Below are 13,730 nucleotides of genomic sequence, written 5' to 3'. Positions count from 1 at the left end.
GGTATTCCAGCAGAATACACTGGTGGTGAATACTGCCTGATTACAAGGTGGAATACACCTTGGAACAGCAACTTTTAATTACAAATAGGAGGTGGAGATCACATGTTCCAGTCAGGAAGCACAAGTGCTTCTATCTATACGGTCGTTCAGAGAGACTGTCGGGTGATACGGTGGAACTCCTTGCTCCCCAACTTCTCACTACCATAATGTAGACTCAGCTAAGATTTGTTTGTGCATCACAAAGTGTGTACCACGCTACGTAGACCATTTCCATCCTGAACATGGTTCAAAAATATCTGTACAGGATAAATATGGATTTACTGAATTTCAGCTGGGAGAATTTAACTGGCTTAACAATTACTGCATGGATCGAGGTGGATAAAGACAGGGAAGGCCTTGTTAAGGAGGTTCATCTTGGCACATCAAACACACAAGGCCAAGAAAAAGAGCTTTAGGAGATAAAAGGAATGTTCACATTTTAAGCAGCCCTGCATGTACTCCTAAAATTACCCTTTGCAGGAGACATTTTCCAATGACTCCTATAGATTTTTCATACTTTTGTCATTGCAAAATTGAAACAGTTTACAGTTGAATACATTTATTTTCCACCTACATGACAATCTCATTCATCTGTAAAATAAACAGTTCTTTTAAGATGGTGAAGGAAAGCATGGCAGGAAAGTTAATTCTGGTTCATGCCGTTTCTCCACCTTTAAAAGAATTGAAAATGGGCTGGAGTGGTAGGACAATGCGTAATCTCAAATAAAATGCCCCTGAACGTGTTTGGGTGTTGCTCCTAGGCTGCTTGGCTTTTTGTTAAAATGTTAAATGTTAAAGGTATTTGTACCGTGCACCATCACCAACGGAATTGGTCACCAGGCGCTCTGGTGGATCTGTAAATGAGAAGGTGGGGTGGGTTAGTAAGGTGAAGAGGGAGTAGGATAGTGAGAGGAGTGGTGTTCTGTTGGCAGCTTCAACTCGGTATACACCAGATGCTGAGCTTTGGTGCGGGTATTGGATCGGTGACAGGCCGCGTGTGCTGTTGCTCCGGCTTACGTGTTGTTGCAATGTTGTGAAGTGCGTGTGGATTCTTGTGTGAGAGATGGTTGTGTGAGTTTTTTGAGTGAGATAAGTATGCAAAGTTTGAACTTATATTGGTTAGTGGGTTACATGACCTTTGGCATGTTGGCATTTGCAGTTCTGTCCCAGGGTGGCACCAGTTGACCGCCACAACCCTATCTGGATGCTTCGCAGGCTGGTGTTCACAATTCCAAGTGTGGCACACGCCAACATTCAAGTTTCATCTAGGCGCGGGCTTGCTATCCTTCAATCTATCTCATCTAGATGCGACGCAGGCCAATGTCCACAATTCTAGATGTGGCCTGTGCTAGTCTTCAGGTTTCTCATAGGTGCGGACATGTTAACGTTCGAAGTCCTATCTAGATGCGATGCAGGCTAATATTCAGAAATCTATCTAGGTGTGGGCATGTTGGCATTCCGGTTTCACCTAGGTGCGGGCATGCTAACATTCATGGTCCTATCTAGATGCGATGCAGGCTAATATTCTCAATTCTATCTAAATGTAGACATGCTAATATTCATAATTCTATCAAAGGGCAGGCATGCTAGCATTCAAAGTCCCCACTAGATGCAACGCAGGCCAATGTCCACAATTCCACAAAGTGTGGCCATGCCAATATTCTCAATTCTGTCTAAATGCGTCTGCCGGTCTGGATATGGTGCGTCTGGTACGTGCGAGTGGGTGAGTCACTTGAGGACTTTCGTCTGGGTCTAAGTATGTGATCAGTCTCTGGAGTCTTCCTTTTGTGGCTATTTTCCATGGTATCTTATGCTCTGTCGAGTGGTTAGTTCTTTGGTTTGAGTGTTTGTCCAGATTGAGAGTGGCCGGGATTGGAGTTATTTTCATTGTTGTTTTAATGTCTGCGCATTCTGGTGCGTCTCCGTTGTGGTTACCCTGTGAAGAGCCCTGATTTGAGGAGTTTTCTGAATGCTAGGTGGTTTGTTGTGTTCCGTATATTCTTAGGTAGGTCATTCCAGGTTTTGGGTGCCTGATGAGTTTTTTTCTGTTGTAGGGTTTTGGTTCCAGGCGTATGTCGGTGCTTGATCTTAGTGTTCTTGTCGGTTGATGTAGGCGTAGTTTGTAGCTTAGGAATTCTGCGCCTTGTTTGTGGATTGCTCTGTGCGTGATGCACATGGACTTGAACTTTATTCGCTGTTTTAGTGGTAGCCAGTGTAGTATTTTTAGCGCGGGTGTGATGTGTTCTCTGGTTTATAGTCATAATTTCGAAACCAATAATGTCGAAAGTCATTTTTTCGAAAAAGAAATGTCGAAAAAGAAATGTCACATTTTTTTTTAATGCATTTTTTTTCGAAATGGGGGGGTTTCCCCCCAACCCCCCTTTTTTACATTTTTTTTTTGTTTTACCCATTTTTTTTTTATCCTGAACCCCAAAATAAATATATAATTTAAAAAAACGGAATTCAACATTTTTTTTCGACATTTTTTTTTTGAAAAAATTGTCATTCGACATTTTTTTTTCGAAAAAATGACCGACCACCGTGTTCTCTTCGGGGTAGCTTGAGGAGGAGTCTGGCTGCTGCATTTTGTATGCGTTGCAGTTTTTTTAGATGTCGTTCCGGCATGCCCAGGTATAGGCTGTTGGCATAGTCTACTCTGGACATGATCAGAGCGATGCTGGTAAGTGTTTTGTTGGCGAATGACAGGAACGGTAGGATCCTTTTTGCTGCTCGCAGGAGGAAGAAACATTTCTTGCTTACCGAGTTTACTTGTGGCTCTAGAGTGAGATTGTTATCCATTAGGACCCCTAGGGTTTTTACAGTTGATGATGGTTCTGGTGTGGTGCCAAGCTCTCTTGGCCAGGGGATATAGTTTATGTCTCCTCCCTTTTTTGATACGATCATTAACTCTGTTTTGCCTGGGTTGATTTTGAGATGGTTGAGGTTCATCCAGTTGAATATGTCACAAAGGCAATTCTCTAGTGTGGTGTTTTCTTCTCGGGTATCTTATATGTTGAAGATTATTTGAGTATCGTCGGCGTAGTTGTAGCATGTTAGGCCGTGTTTTTTGATGAGTTTGATTAGTAGGTACATGTAGATTTTGAATAGCAGTGGGGAGAAGGATGAACCTTGTGGTACTCCGCACGTGGAGTCTCTGGGTTTGGATTTAAAAGGTTTTATCCATACTGTTTCTGTTCTGTTTGTTAGGAAGGATTTGATCCATAGCAGGGCAGTGTCTGTTATTCCTAGTCCTTCTAATCTCTTTATGAGGATGGTGTGGTTGACAGTGTCGAAAGCTGCAGACAGATTAAGGAGAATCAGGGCGGTACTGTTGTCCGAGTCTGCGTTTCTTTTTAGGTCGTCACATATTGAGAGGAGAGCTGATTCTGTTCCTCTCATAGGTCTGAAACCAACTTGTGCCTGGTCTAGTAGGCAATGCTTTTCTATGAATTGTTGTTTGGTAGACGTGCGTTTCTAGCAGTTTGGCTATGTACGGTATGTTGGAGATGGGTCTATAGTTAGATAAGTCCTCTGTGGTCTCCGAGGTCCTCGCAGAGTTTCATCAAATGAATTGGCGTGTTGTTGCAGCCCGGTGGGTTTTTTATTTCGTTTATGATTTTGAATAGTTCTTTCTAAGCGTTGGGTGCTCTGAAGATTTGGTTGTCGTAATGTTTCCTCTTCGCTTTTTGTATTTCCTTTTTATATGAGCGGATCTGTTGTAGGAATTTCAATTTGTTTGCGGAGGTGTTGTTGGTCCTCCATTCAGATTCTAGTTTTCGTTTTTTTCTTTTCATGGCGTTGAGTAGTGGGGTGAACCACTTTGCTGTGGTTTTCTTACGTGATGGGGTGAAGGGCTTTTCTTTGGCGATGTCGTCTAAGGTTGTTGCGATCCAGGTATGAAATAGGGCAACTTTTCTGTCTAGGTCTGCTTCTTCCATGGTTGATGCTTGTGGTTTGCTGAGTTCTAGGAGTTCGGTTAGGTTGGAGTTTTTTATGGTTCTCCAATTTCTTTTCATCATGATGGGTCGTTTTTCTTGTTGCTTTTTTGTTGGAGAGGTCGTTGTGATTATGATTATGAATGGAATGATGAGGTGGTCGCTCCAGAGTATTTGGATTGGGGGTGCCGTGGTGATGAGATCCTTGTTGGCGAAGATTGCGTCAATTGTGTGCCCTGCTGAGTGGGTTGCTCCTTTGACTAGTTGTTGTAGGTTCATGGCTGCTACTTGGGCAGTTAAGGATTTTTGTGTGGTTGTGGTTTCTTCGTCGAACCAGATGTTGAAATCTCTGAGGATGATCAGATGATTGTACTTGATGGCTAGGGTGGTGATTGCTTCTGTGAAAGTGTCCATGAAAGTCGCATCGTAGGTTGGTGGTCTGTATATCAGTATGAATTTCAGGTTAGTTTTGGGGTTTACTGAAAGTCGTAGTATTAAGGATTCACATTTCTCGATGTTTAGAGGATCTTCCATTTTGATGGCCAGTTGTTCCTTGTGGATGATCGCTAGCCCCCCCCCCCCTTTTTTGGATTTTCTGTTTGTTTGGATGCATTTGAAGTCTTCAGGCAGGCAGTTGTTGAGGGTGATCTTGTAGTTGTCATCTAGCCATGTTTCGGAAATAAATAGGATGTCTATGCCTCCGTCTGATAGGAGGTCGTATATTTCAGTTGAGTGTTTGGACATTGACCTTGTGTTTATTAGGTTACAGTGGATTCTCTGGGTGAGATTTTGTTTTGAGGTTATTTGTTGTTCAATTTTGGAGTTGTCTGTACGTGGTGTTTCCGCGTTGATGTCGGTAGGATGAAGAACGGCGACAGCTGCTTCTTCATTGAAGCGGTCCAGTAAGTTGGTAACAGGGCTGATTATTCTTGGTGTTTCTGCTGTGATGCTGTTCGGATGGAGATCAGCAGTGTTTTCTTCATTGAGTCTGATTGTTGGGTGGGAGTTAGCATTGCTGGTTGTCGGTGTTCCGCCGTATTGTGAGGGATGTAGTGGGTATCGATGTTGTCCCGATGTTCTTGCGATTTAAGGTGTGATGGGGTCGGAGCCCTCCTACTCTCTTGTTGAGTGCTCCCATCTTTTTTCTGCGTGTTTCATGAAATTCTTTGCATGGTTTGAGGTTTCCATGTTGGAGTGTTGGTGTACCGTGGTTGTTGCGAGGTAAGGTTTGAGGTATACAGATTTTTCTCTTGTGGATTTTGTTCCAGTTATAGCTGTGTTGGGCGTGTTTCCTTCCAGTGGAGCTGCTTCTTCTGGGTTCTGTCGGCGTTGTGTGTTCGCGTCTCTTGTTGCACGGTCTTGTTCTCTTTCTTGGTGTCCTTTTCTGGGCCGGGCCATTTTCCAGTTTAAATGCAGGCGTAGTAAGGTAGTTGGTCCTCTATGCTATGTTGTGCAGTCGCAGTGCCCTCGGTTTTTCCTTCTCTGGATACGCTGGGGTGTTCTGTGGCTCAGTGTTGCTTTTCTGTCGGTGGGTAGGGTGTGTTTCCTAAGGGTGCACTGTCGGGGGGCTTAGGGTGTTAACGGTCTGCTGGAATGGGACTTAATTGAGTTAGGTTGTGGTGGGTTTCCGGGATTGATAGAGTACTGAGCTAAGCGCAGTTAGATTATTGAGAGACTTGTATAGTGGGAGGGAGTCCTATTAGTGCAATTTAAACATCACACAATGCAGTTTGGAGACAGAACCCCTGCTAGATTTGAGAAACCTGTATAGTGGGAGAGAGGCCTATCAATTAAATCTAGACATCATAAAATGTGGTTTGGGGACAGAAACCCAGCTAAATTTGAGAGGCCTGTATAGTGGGAGAGAGGCCTATCAATGCAGTCTAGAACATCCTACAATAAAATTTGGGGAGAGAACCCCAGCTAAATTTGAGAGACCTGTATAGTGGGAGAGAGGCCTATCAATGCAATCTAGAACATCATACAATGCAATTTGGGGACAGAACCCCAGCTAAATTTGAGGGACCTGTATAGTGGGAGAGAGGCCTATAAATGCAATCTAGACATCATACAATGCAATTTGGTGACAGAACCTCAGCTACATTTGAGAGACCTGTATAGTGGGAGAGAGGCCTATCAGTGCAATCTAGAGCATCATACAATGCAATTTGGGGACAGAACCGCAGCTAAATTTGAGAGACCTGTATAGTGGGAGAGAGGCCTATCAATGCAACCTAGGCATCATACAATGCAATTTGGGGACAGAGCCCCAGCTTGATTTGAGAGACCTGTATAGTGGGAGAGAGGCCTATCAATGCAATCTAGACATCATAAAATGCAACTTGGGGACAGAACCCCATCTAAAATTGAGAGACCTGTTTAGTGGGAGAGAGGCCTATTAATGCAATCTAGACATCATAAAATGCAACTTGGGGACAGAACCCCATCTAAATTTGAGAGACCTGGGTAGTGGGAGAGCGGCCTATTAATGCAGTCTAGAACATCATACAATGCAATTTGGGGACAGAACCCCAGCTAAATTTGAGAGACCTGTATAGTGGGAGAGAGGCCTATCAATGCAATCTAGACATCATACAATGCAATTTGGGGACAGAGCCCTAGCTAGATTTGAGAGACCTGTTTAGTGGGAGAGAGGCCTATCAATGCAATCTAGAACATCATACAATGCAATTTGGGTACAGAACCCCAGCTAAACTTGAGAGACCTGTATAGTGGGAGAGAGGCCTATCAATGCAATCTAGAACATCATACAATGCAATTTAGGGACAGAACCCCTGCTAAATTTGAGAGACCTGTATAGTGGGAGAGAGACCTATCACTGCAATCTAGAACATCATACAATGCAATCATCTTCTTTACTTTGGGTTTGGTACGTGGCTCAGGGTCTGGGGCAGAGTGGTTGCTCTACTCCTAACCAAGGCCACTCCTACCTTACTTGTCCTTGTAGATGATGGTTGACGGCCGGCCACTGCTACCACTGCAGACAACGGTTGACAGTTCTTGGAGCTGCCTCTGTTGAGCCGCCCTTGGCCTTAGGGCCCTTAGCCGTAGGGCTGCATGGGCAGGAGGGCTGCCCGGGGAGAGTCGGTTATGACCTAGATGGGGTACCAATAAGGGGGCGGGGCAGCTGAAAGGCGGGCTTAGGGGAGGGAAACACGGCAGGGAGGCGTGCTGGGATGTATATGTATCTGGGGATGCACCAAGAGCGAGGGGCTAGATGGGGGGCCTCATCTGAGCGCAGCCGGGAGCAAAAGTGGCACGCAGAGGCGGCTCGCCGTGGGACTAGGTCCTCACTGGAGTGTGGATTTCAGGCAGCCAATCAGGGCTATGGGCGGGGCGCAGGGTGGGAGTGGGTGTGCGAGGGGCCTCGGGGCCTCCAAATACACAAAAAAAGGCGCCGGCAGACAGCAGCAGCAGGCAGGGGCAGGACTCACCGTGCTCAGGTGGAAATGGAGCCGGTGGGTCCCGCTCTGCCGCTACACCAACAGAAGCAGGCCTCTAGCCAATGGGAGCAGGGGGGGCGGGACGGACGGAAATGTGAGGCAGGAAGAGGGCACAGGGTGGGAGCGGGCGTGGGAGGGGCCTCAGGGCCTCCAAATACACAAAAAAAGGCTGCCGCAGACAGCAGCAGCAGGCAGGGGCAGGACTCACCGTGCTCAGGTGGAAAATCAAACTCATTCAAACTCAAACTTATTCTGAAGTTTGCTTGGTATATTATTTATTTCAACGTCTTAAAAACAGTCTAATAGCTGACATAACTGCTGCCAGCATTGTGCCCATTGAAGCCCTATTTTCTGGTGGTTCGTTGGCTTCTTTTCTCGTGCAGTGTTGTAACTAAACGTTTCCTGACCCGGAGATGGTCTTCTCGTCTGCTGTAGTTTTGGACTTTGTGTATTGCGTTTCCTCCGCACTTTTCATGGGGCCGCATATTGTGCCTCTCTGCACGCGTACGATTGCCAGTGTCCTCTGCCTCTGCTTCTTCCTGCTGAGCTTCCAGCAGGTCTGCAGGTCTGGTCTCTGCGCGCGGCTCCTCTGCTTCTTGCGCGTACTCGCCATCGTCCTGCTGAGCCTCCAGCTGGCATGTAATCAAGAGATCATAATAGAATCAAGGGATCATAATAGAGCCTAGTCAGAAATTGGGGCGGGGGGGTCATTTTATTTGTTTAGACCATTGTGTGTAAACAGACATATATGGCAGTTTTTCGAGATGTGCAGGGATTTGCATATACCAAATTGTAAAAGGAAGTGTCCATCGGTGTCCAGTCATAATTTCGAATGCAATAATTTCGAAAGACAAAATGTCGAAAAATATTTATTCGAAAACAAAAATGTCGAATTACTAAAATGTCGAATTTTTTTCGATTTTTCGAATTGAAGTTAATACAAGGTAAGTGTTTAAATGTGTTTTATTATTATTTCTAAACATCGTTTATTAAGTTTTTTTGAATATAAATAGCATTTAAATAGCATGTACTATGTAATATTTTACTTAAAAACAAATAGTAGTTAAATAAATATACATTTACTGTAAACTGCAATTTTAAATAAATAAATAAACAATTGCAAACTGTAACGTTAAACTTTTAGTATATTTTTTCGTCAATAGATGGCGCTATTGTTTAAGAAATGAGAGATTGTCCATTTGTTTACATATCGTAATAGCATGCTACGTAAGGTTGCGTTACGCCACGTATACGTAGGCGCCATTTTTAAAGTTCATTCTCGCTGCGTTTTCATCGTGTTCGGGTCTCCCTGCGTTCCTGTGGATTTTTTTTTGGATCTTCAAGTTTTTTTTACCCTTTTCAATGGATGCACTGCAGTTTCTTTTTCTGGATTCGATGGATGTTTTGGTTGGATCGTGGATTTTTTTGCAAGGACTTTCCTGGGACGTTAATTTTTTTTCTTTCCCGGATTTCACTGTTTTGGATCGCAATCGTGGATTTATCTTCGGATGGTGTTTTTCAATGTGTTACTTTTTCGATTTTGGGTTCCTTGGATTTTGCTGCGTGGTGATTTTTACGGTTTTTCACTGGAATTGTCATGGTGGAGTGGATATTTCGCAAAAAAACGTGAGTATTTTTAACATTTTAAATTGTACGCTATTGAATCTAGGTAGTTGTCTTTGTCATTTTCATTAAAATTTCATACTATTTTCTCAAGGCGTTGTTCATAGTCTCTGTATTTTTTCTTTTTTACCTCTGTGTTTGCGAGTGAAATTGCTTGAGAGATTCGAAATTCCTGATGTGATTGTTCATGATTTAATTCCTTCAAAAAATGCCACAAATTGGGATTACTTGTGTTGAAAGTTTTGTTAATACGGCTGTGCCATCCCTCAAGTGAATTGTTCGTTCTAGGTCGTCCTTCCAACGTTGCCTCGTAACAATTCCACAAGTTTATATTGTATTTTGGTCTTCTTCCGGTTCCATTTCTTGTTAGTTGTCCAATCCATGTATTTTCCATGTAATCTAGCATGTCTGCATTTTCTTCTTCATGATTTTTAAAATAGTCAGTGTCAATCAAATGTTCATAGAAATTTATAACCTGATTTTCTTTTACAAATGCTAATCCGAATAGTTTTTTTATGTTATGTTGAAATATGCTGTCCTCTGTGTATTTACTACTTAGTCCAAGTTTTTGTAGTTTTTTCCATATCGACTGAGTAAAATGAAAGAAGCAGCCTTGTATGCTAGAATCAGGGTATATTGAAGAAAATGCCTTAATCTGTGCTAATTCAAAATCCATGATTATGTTTTTTGGTTTAGAATTGGGTACAGTGTCCTTGATTTTGTTTAACATGATTCTGTAGGTTTCTTCATTTTTTTTGGGCATTAAAACATAAACAAGTGGAATTAGTTTGTTATTTATTGTTCCATGTATCGAATATAATTGTTGGAAGGGGTTTGGGCAGGCTTTGAAAGTTGTGTCACCTTGCCACTGGGCACTTTCACTCAGATGCTTTAAATTGGTTTCAGTAGAAAATATCAACATTTGTTCGTCTCGTACATCAACGGTGGAATGGTGGAACTTTTCTCCTTTAGCTGTCACTGTAAACACTTCTGGTATGGTGATCTCATTGTATGTTGTAGGTGCTGGTGGTAGATTTTCTTTTTGCTGCTTTTTGCGATTTACTGTGCGTTGCATATCTTTTTCTCTAGGCATCTGCGCAGATATGTGTGTGGGTAATGTGTCACATACCGTCGATATGACCAAACCGCTTGCTTGACCGGGGTTTTCTATTGCCTTTCTTTTGAGCTCTTGGAGAGTCTGTTTTATTTCTATTTTTGTTTTGTCCGGTAGATGGTTGTGTTCTCCCTTTATTTTCGTATTGGAACAGGCAACTATAACTCGTGCGGCACATTTTGACCGCCCATATTCGATGCACTTCCAGTACGAGCGGTCATTTTTCTCCAATTCTTTATTATAAATGTATCCGTTCCAAATCAGCTGTTTTCCGCCTTTTTGTGAGGTTATGTATTCAACCCTTTCTGTCATGTTCAATCTAAAGTAACGGAAAAAAATGATTTACTATCTTTGCCATACACTAATAATAATATATTTTACGATTTAAATAGCGAGTCACATATTTTTTTTTTATATTACCTGATTGTTTGCCTGACGTAGCCGAATCGAATATACTTTAGTTCGCTCTGACTCTGGTTCTGTCAGCTAATGACAGTTGTCCACAACCGTCATCTGTCCCTTTGGTGTTTAGGCAAGGTTCTTTACTCGTGGGTGTCACACATTGGTTTAACCCCTATGAACCTTGATTCTATGGGGTATTCGTTATTCATAATGTACTTTATTTACAGATTGGCAAACGGTTATGTTTGGTGGTCGAGAGGGTGGTGGGAGAGTTTCGGCGTAGAGGTAACGGGGGGTTGGGGGGGTAACCCCCCCCCCATAAAAATGGACGATTAGTATTACCTCACATCGCTATGTTAGTATTATCGTTCGACTTTTTTTTCGACATTTTTGTTTCGACTATTTGACTTTTTCTATTATATATATATATAATTTCGACATTTTTTTTTCGACATTTTTTTTTCGACATTTTTGTTTTTCGGTATTATGTTTTCGACATTATGACTATAAACCGTGTCCATCCCCTTATATACACAAAGCTAACATCGTAACATGGAGGGCCGCATTCATATAGATTTTCAATGGAGCAAATGAGGCAATGTGTCAGAGTCTCTCCAATTTGCACCGGTTACCTTATACCTGATTCAGAAATCCTAAAACCGGAACAAATTTGGAAAGGCCTGGAGAATTATTTAGGCGCTCATGTGCAAATATGATTCCCACTGGTTTCCTCCAAGGTTGATGCTCCAGCCATCAGCGGATTTAAGGGAGCAGGTGGAAATCTGAGATGCTCATGGGCGCTCCTGCCTTTCTCCACTGAAAAGCTTTCTGAACCAGCCCGCAAAGTCTGTTGCAACCAAAGTTTTATTTCCTCGCTCAGACCTAAACACATGTAGATCCTATTGCTACACAGATCCACACTCACATATTATTCCGAAGAAACTACTCGTGCAAAAGGGTGATGTTGTGCTTGTCGTTTTCTCCTGCTCTAGATATCCAGCATTCTTACACCAGTGCTCATGGCCAGGCTTTAAACATCCCAAATTTGAAAACTCAATGATTTCATTGTACCCCATATTGTGTGCGTTTTTACTCAAAATGTTGGGGCTGCGGAAAGAAATCAAGCAAATCTGTGTGCTCAAAGTCAAATTTGTGTCATTACATCTTTCATTTGCTCATTCAGGGCCTTATTACAGGTTTCTCAGTATTTCCGAGCTAAATCTGGATTTATAATATAATAATAGGATTATTATTATTATTATGGTATTTATTAAGCGCCGGCCTAGCTTCGAGAAGCAACAGAGCCTTTTATAGAAGTATACAACAATACAGATACATAACAGAGCGCTTTACAGAGGTGTAAAACAGTACAGATGCATAACGGAACGCTTTACAGAGGTAACAAAATAACATATACTGCAGGGTGTAGGATACAGAGGAGCACAGAGGGGGGTACAGCTGTACAGGGTGGTTAGGAGGAGAGGGACGGACATTTAGCGAGTCACGTGGTGCAGAGATCCACCAGAGATGTTGAGTTTCTCTAAAAGGTAGCTGGGTAGCTTGAGGGAGACTGCCTTATAGATGATGCAGCAAGACTTGAAGGTGATTTGTGCATTCAGTGGGAGCCAGCGAAGGTCGATGAGGGCTGTAGTGATGCGGTCATATCTGCGTAAACCCTTGATGAGGCATGCAGCCACAGGTAGGACACTTCTCAGGGGCACAAAGGTGGACAACGGGAGGCCCCAATATGGGTGGAATAGGACTATTGCTTGAACGGTGGATCTAAAGCTGTCCGGAGGAAGTGCTTCAATTTCCACAGATGGGAGAGCTGATACCAGGCCGTCTGAGTTTTCTTAGCTTTGTGTGTATTGAAGGAGAGGTGTTTGTCGATGTGGAACCCAGGGGGCTTGGCGCAGGAGGTGAGGCCGGGTGCAAAGCTCTCAGGGTACATGGTTGATAGCCGGGTCTGTATTTCTAGGTGTTCGGTTTTGTTGGTGAGGAGTAGGAATTTGTTCTTGGAGGGGTTGAGCTTCAAGTATGCACTAGACTTCCAAGACTGGATCAAATTGGTTACAGTTATTGCGACTGGGTCCAGTGGACTTACCATAAGATTATAAGTGGTGGCAGGTAAATCCCTGTTTTCAGAGTACATCGGATACACTGATGATTGGAGGTAAAGTGGAGGATTCCGTGGCAGCATTTTGCTAAATGTGAATCTTCCACTTTACCTCCAAACTTGGAATTCAGTTGTATTAACTAGGACAAGTCCAATTCGGGATCTGGAGAGCAGGATTTTCATATGACCTTTGACCCTGATGTATGTAATTATGTGCTTCATGATAGAAGTGCTAGCAATGCTAGAAAGACCAGAAGCTCACAAATATTAGCCAAATACTGCCTGTACTAGCAAGAAGCACAGTAAAGCTCTAGAGTTATTTATTGCTAGTGGTATTCTTACAGAATACCGCTCTTTGTCATTTCCACCTGATCACAGAGGGGATACTAACTTGAAATACCATTAACTCCAAACAAGAGGTGATTTGTAAAATATCCCTACATGTAATGAAACTTTTTTTCAGACAATTTGCCACATTTTAATATTTGTATTTTTCCTGGTGCGTCATCTATTTCATTAATTTTTTTAATTAGAACATGGTGATTTAACTTGCACGCCAAAATGATCTCACACCCATGGTAATTCACAAGCTAAATGTGTTGTTTTATGTCTTAGCTGGGAAAGGGAAGGATGACACCTTCAAGCAGGCAAAGCATTGCAAAAGGGAGGAAGAGCAATGGCAGATCGACAGATGAGGGAGTAAAACGCTGGCTAACTAAAAGCAGCAGCAAGTGGGCAGAGAGTAGTAGGAGAGACAGGGGCAGTGTTCCACATGCAAGGAATGATGGTAAAAGGGCTGAAATAGCGCATACAACACTTAAAAAAAACAACACAGAATGCAGTAAGGGTGAATTAAAGCCAAAGAGGGCATGAGGCATGTCGGCACTGGTAGCTGTGTCGTGTCCTCCAGGAAGAGAGCGTTAGTTTTCATGGGGGCAAGTGTTCCCTTGACATGTTTGTGCTATTTCTCAGTGATGATACAAGCACCTAAAGGTAGGAGGCCCCAATAGCCTTTTGTTATGTTTATGCCGGTGACA

The sequence above is a fragment of the Ambystoma mexicanum genome, chromosome 4p (genome assembly GCF_040938575.1).
Source record: "Ambystoma mexicanum isolate Mex_15411 chromosome 4p, UKY_AmexF1_1, whole genome shotgun sequence".
In the NCBI taxonomy this organism is placed as follows: Eukaryota; Metazoa; Chordata; class Amphibia; order Caudata; family Ambystomatidae; genus Ambystoma; species Ambystoma mexicanum.
The sequence above is the reverse complement of the archived record's forward strand: the minus strand, read 5'-3'. Positions refer to the sequence as shown.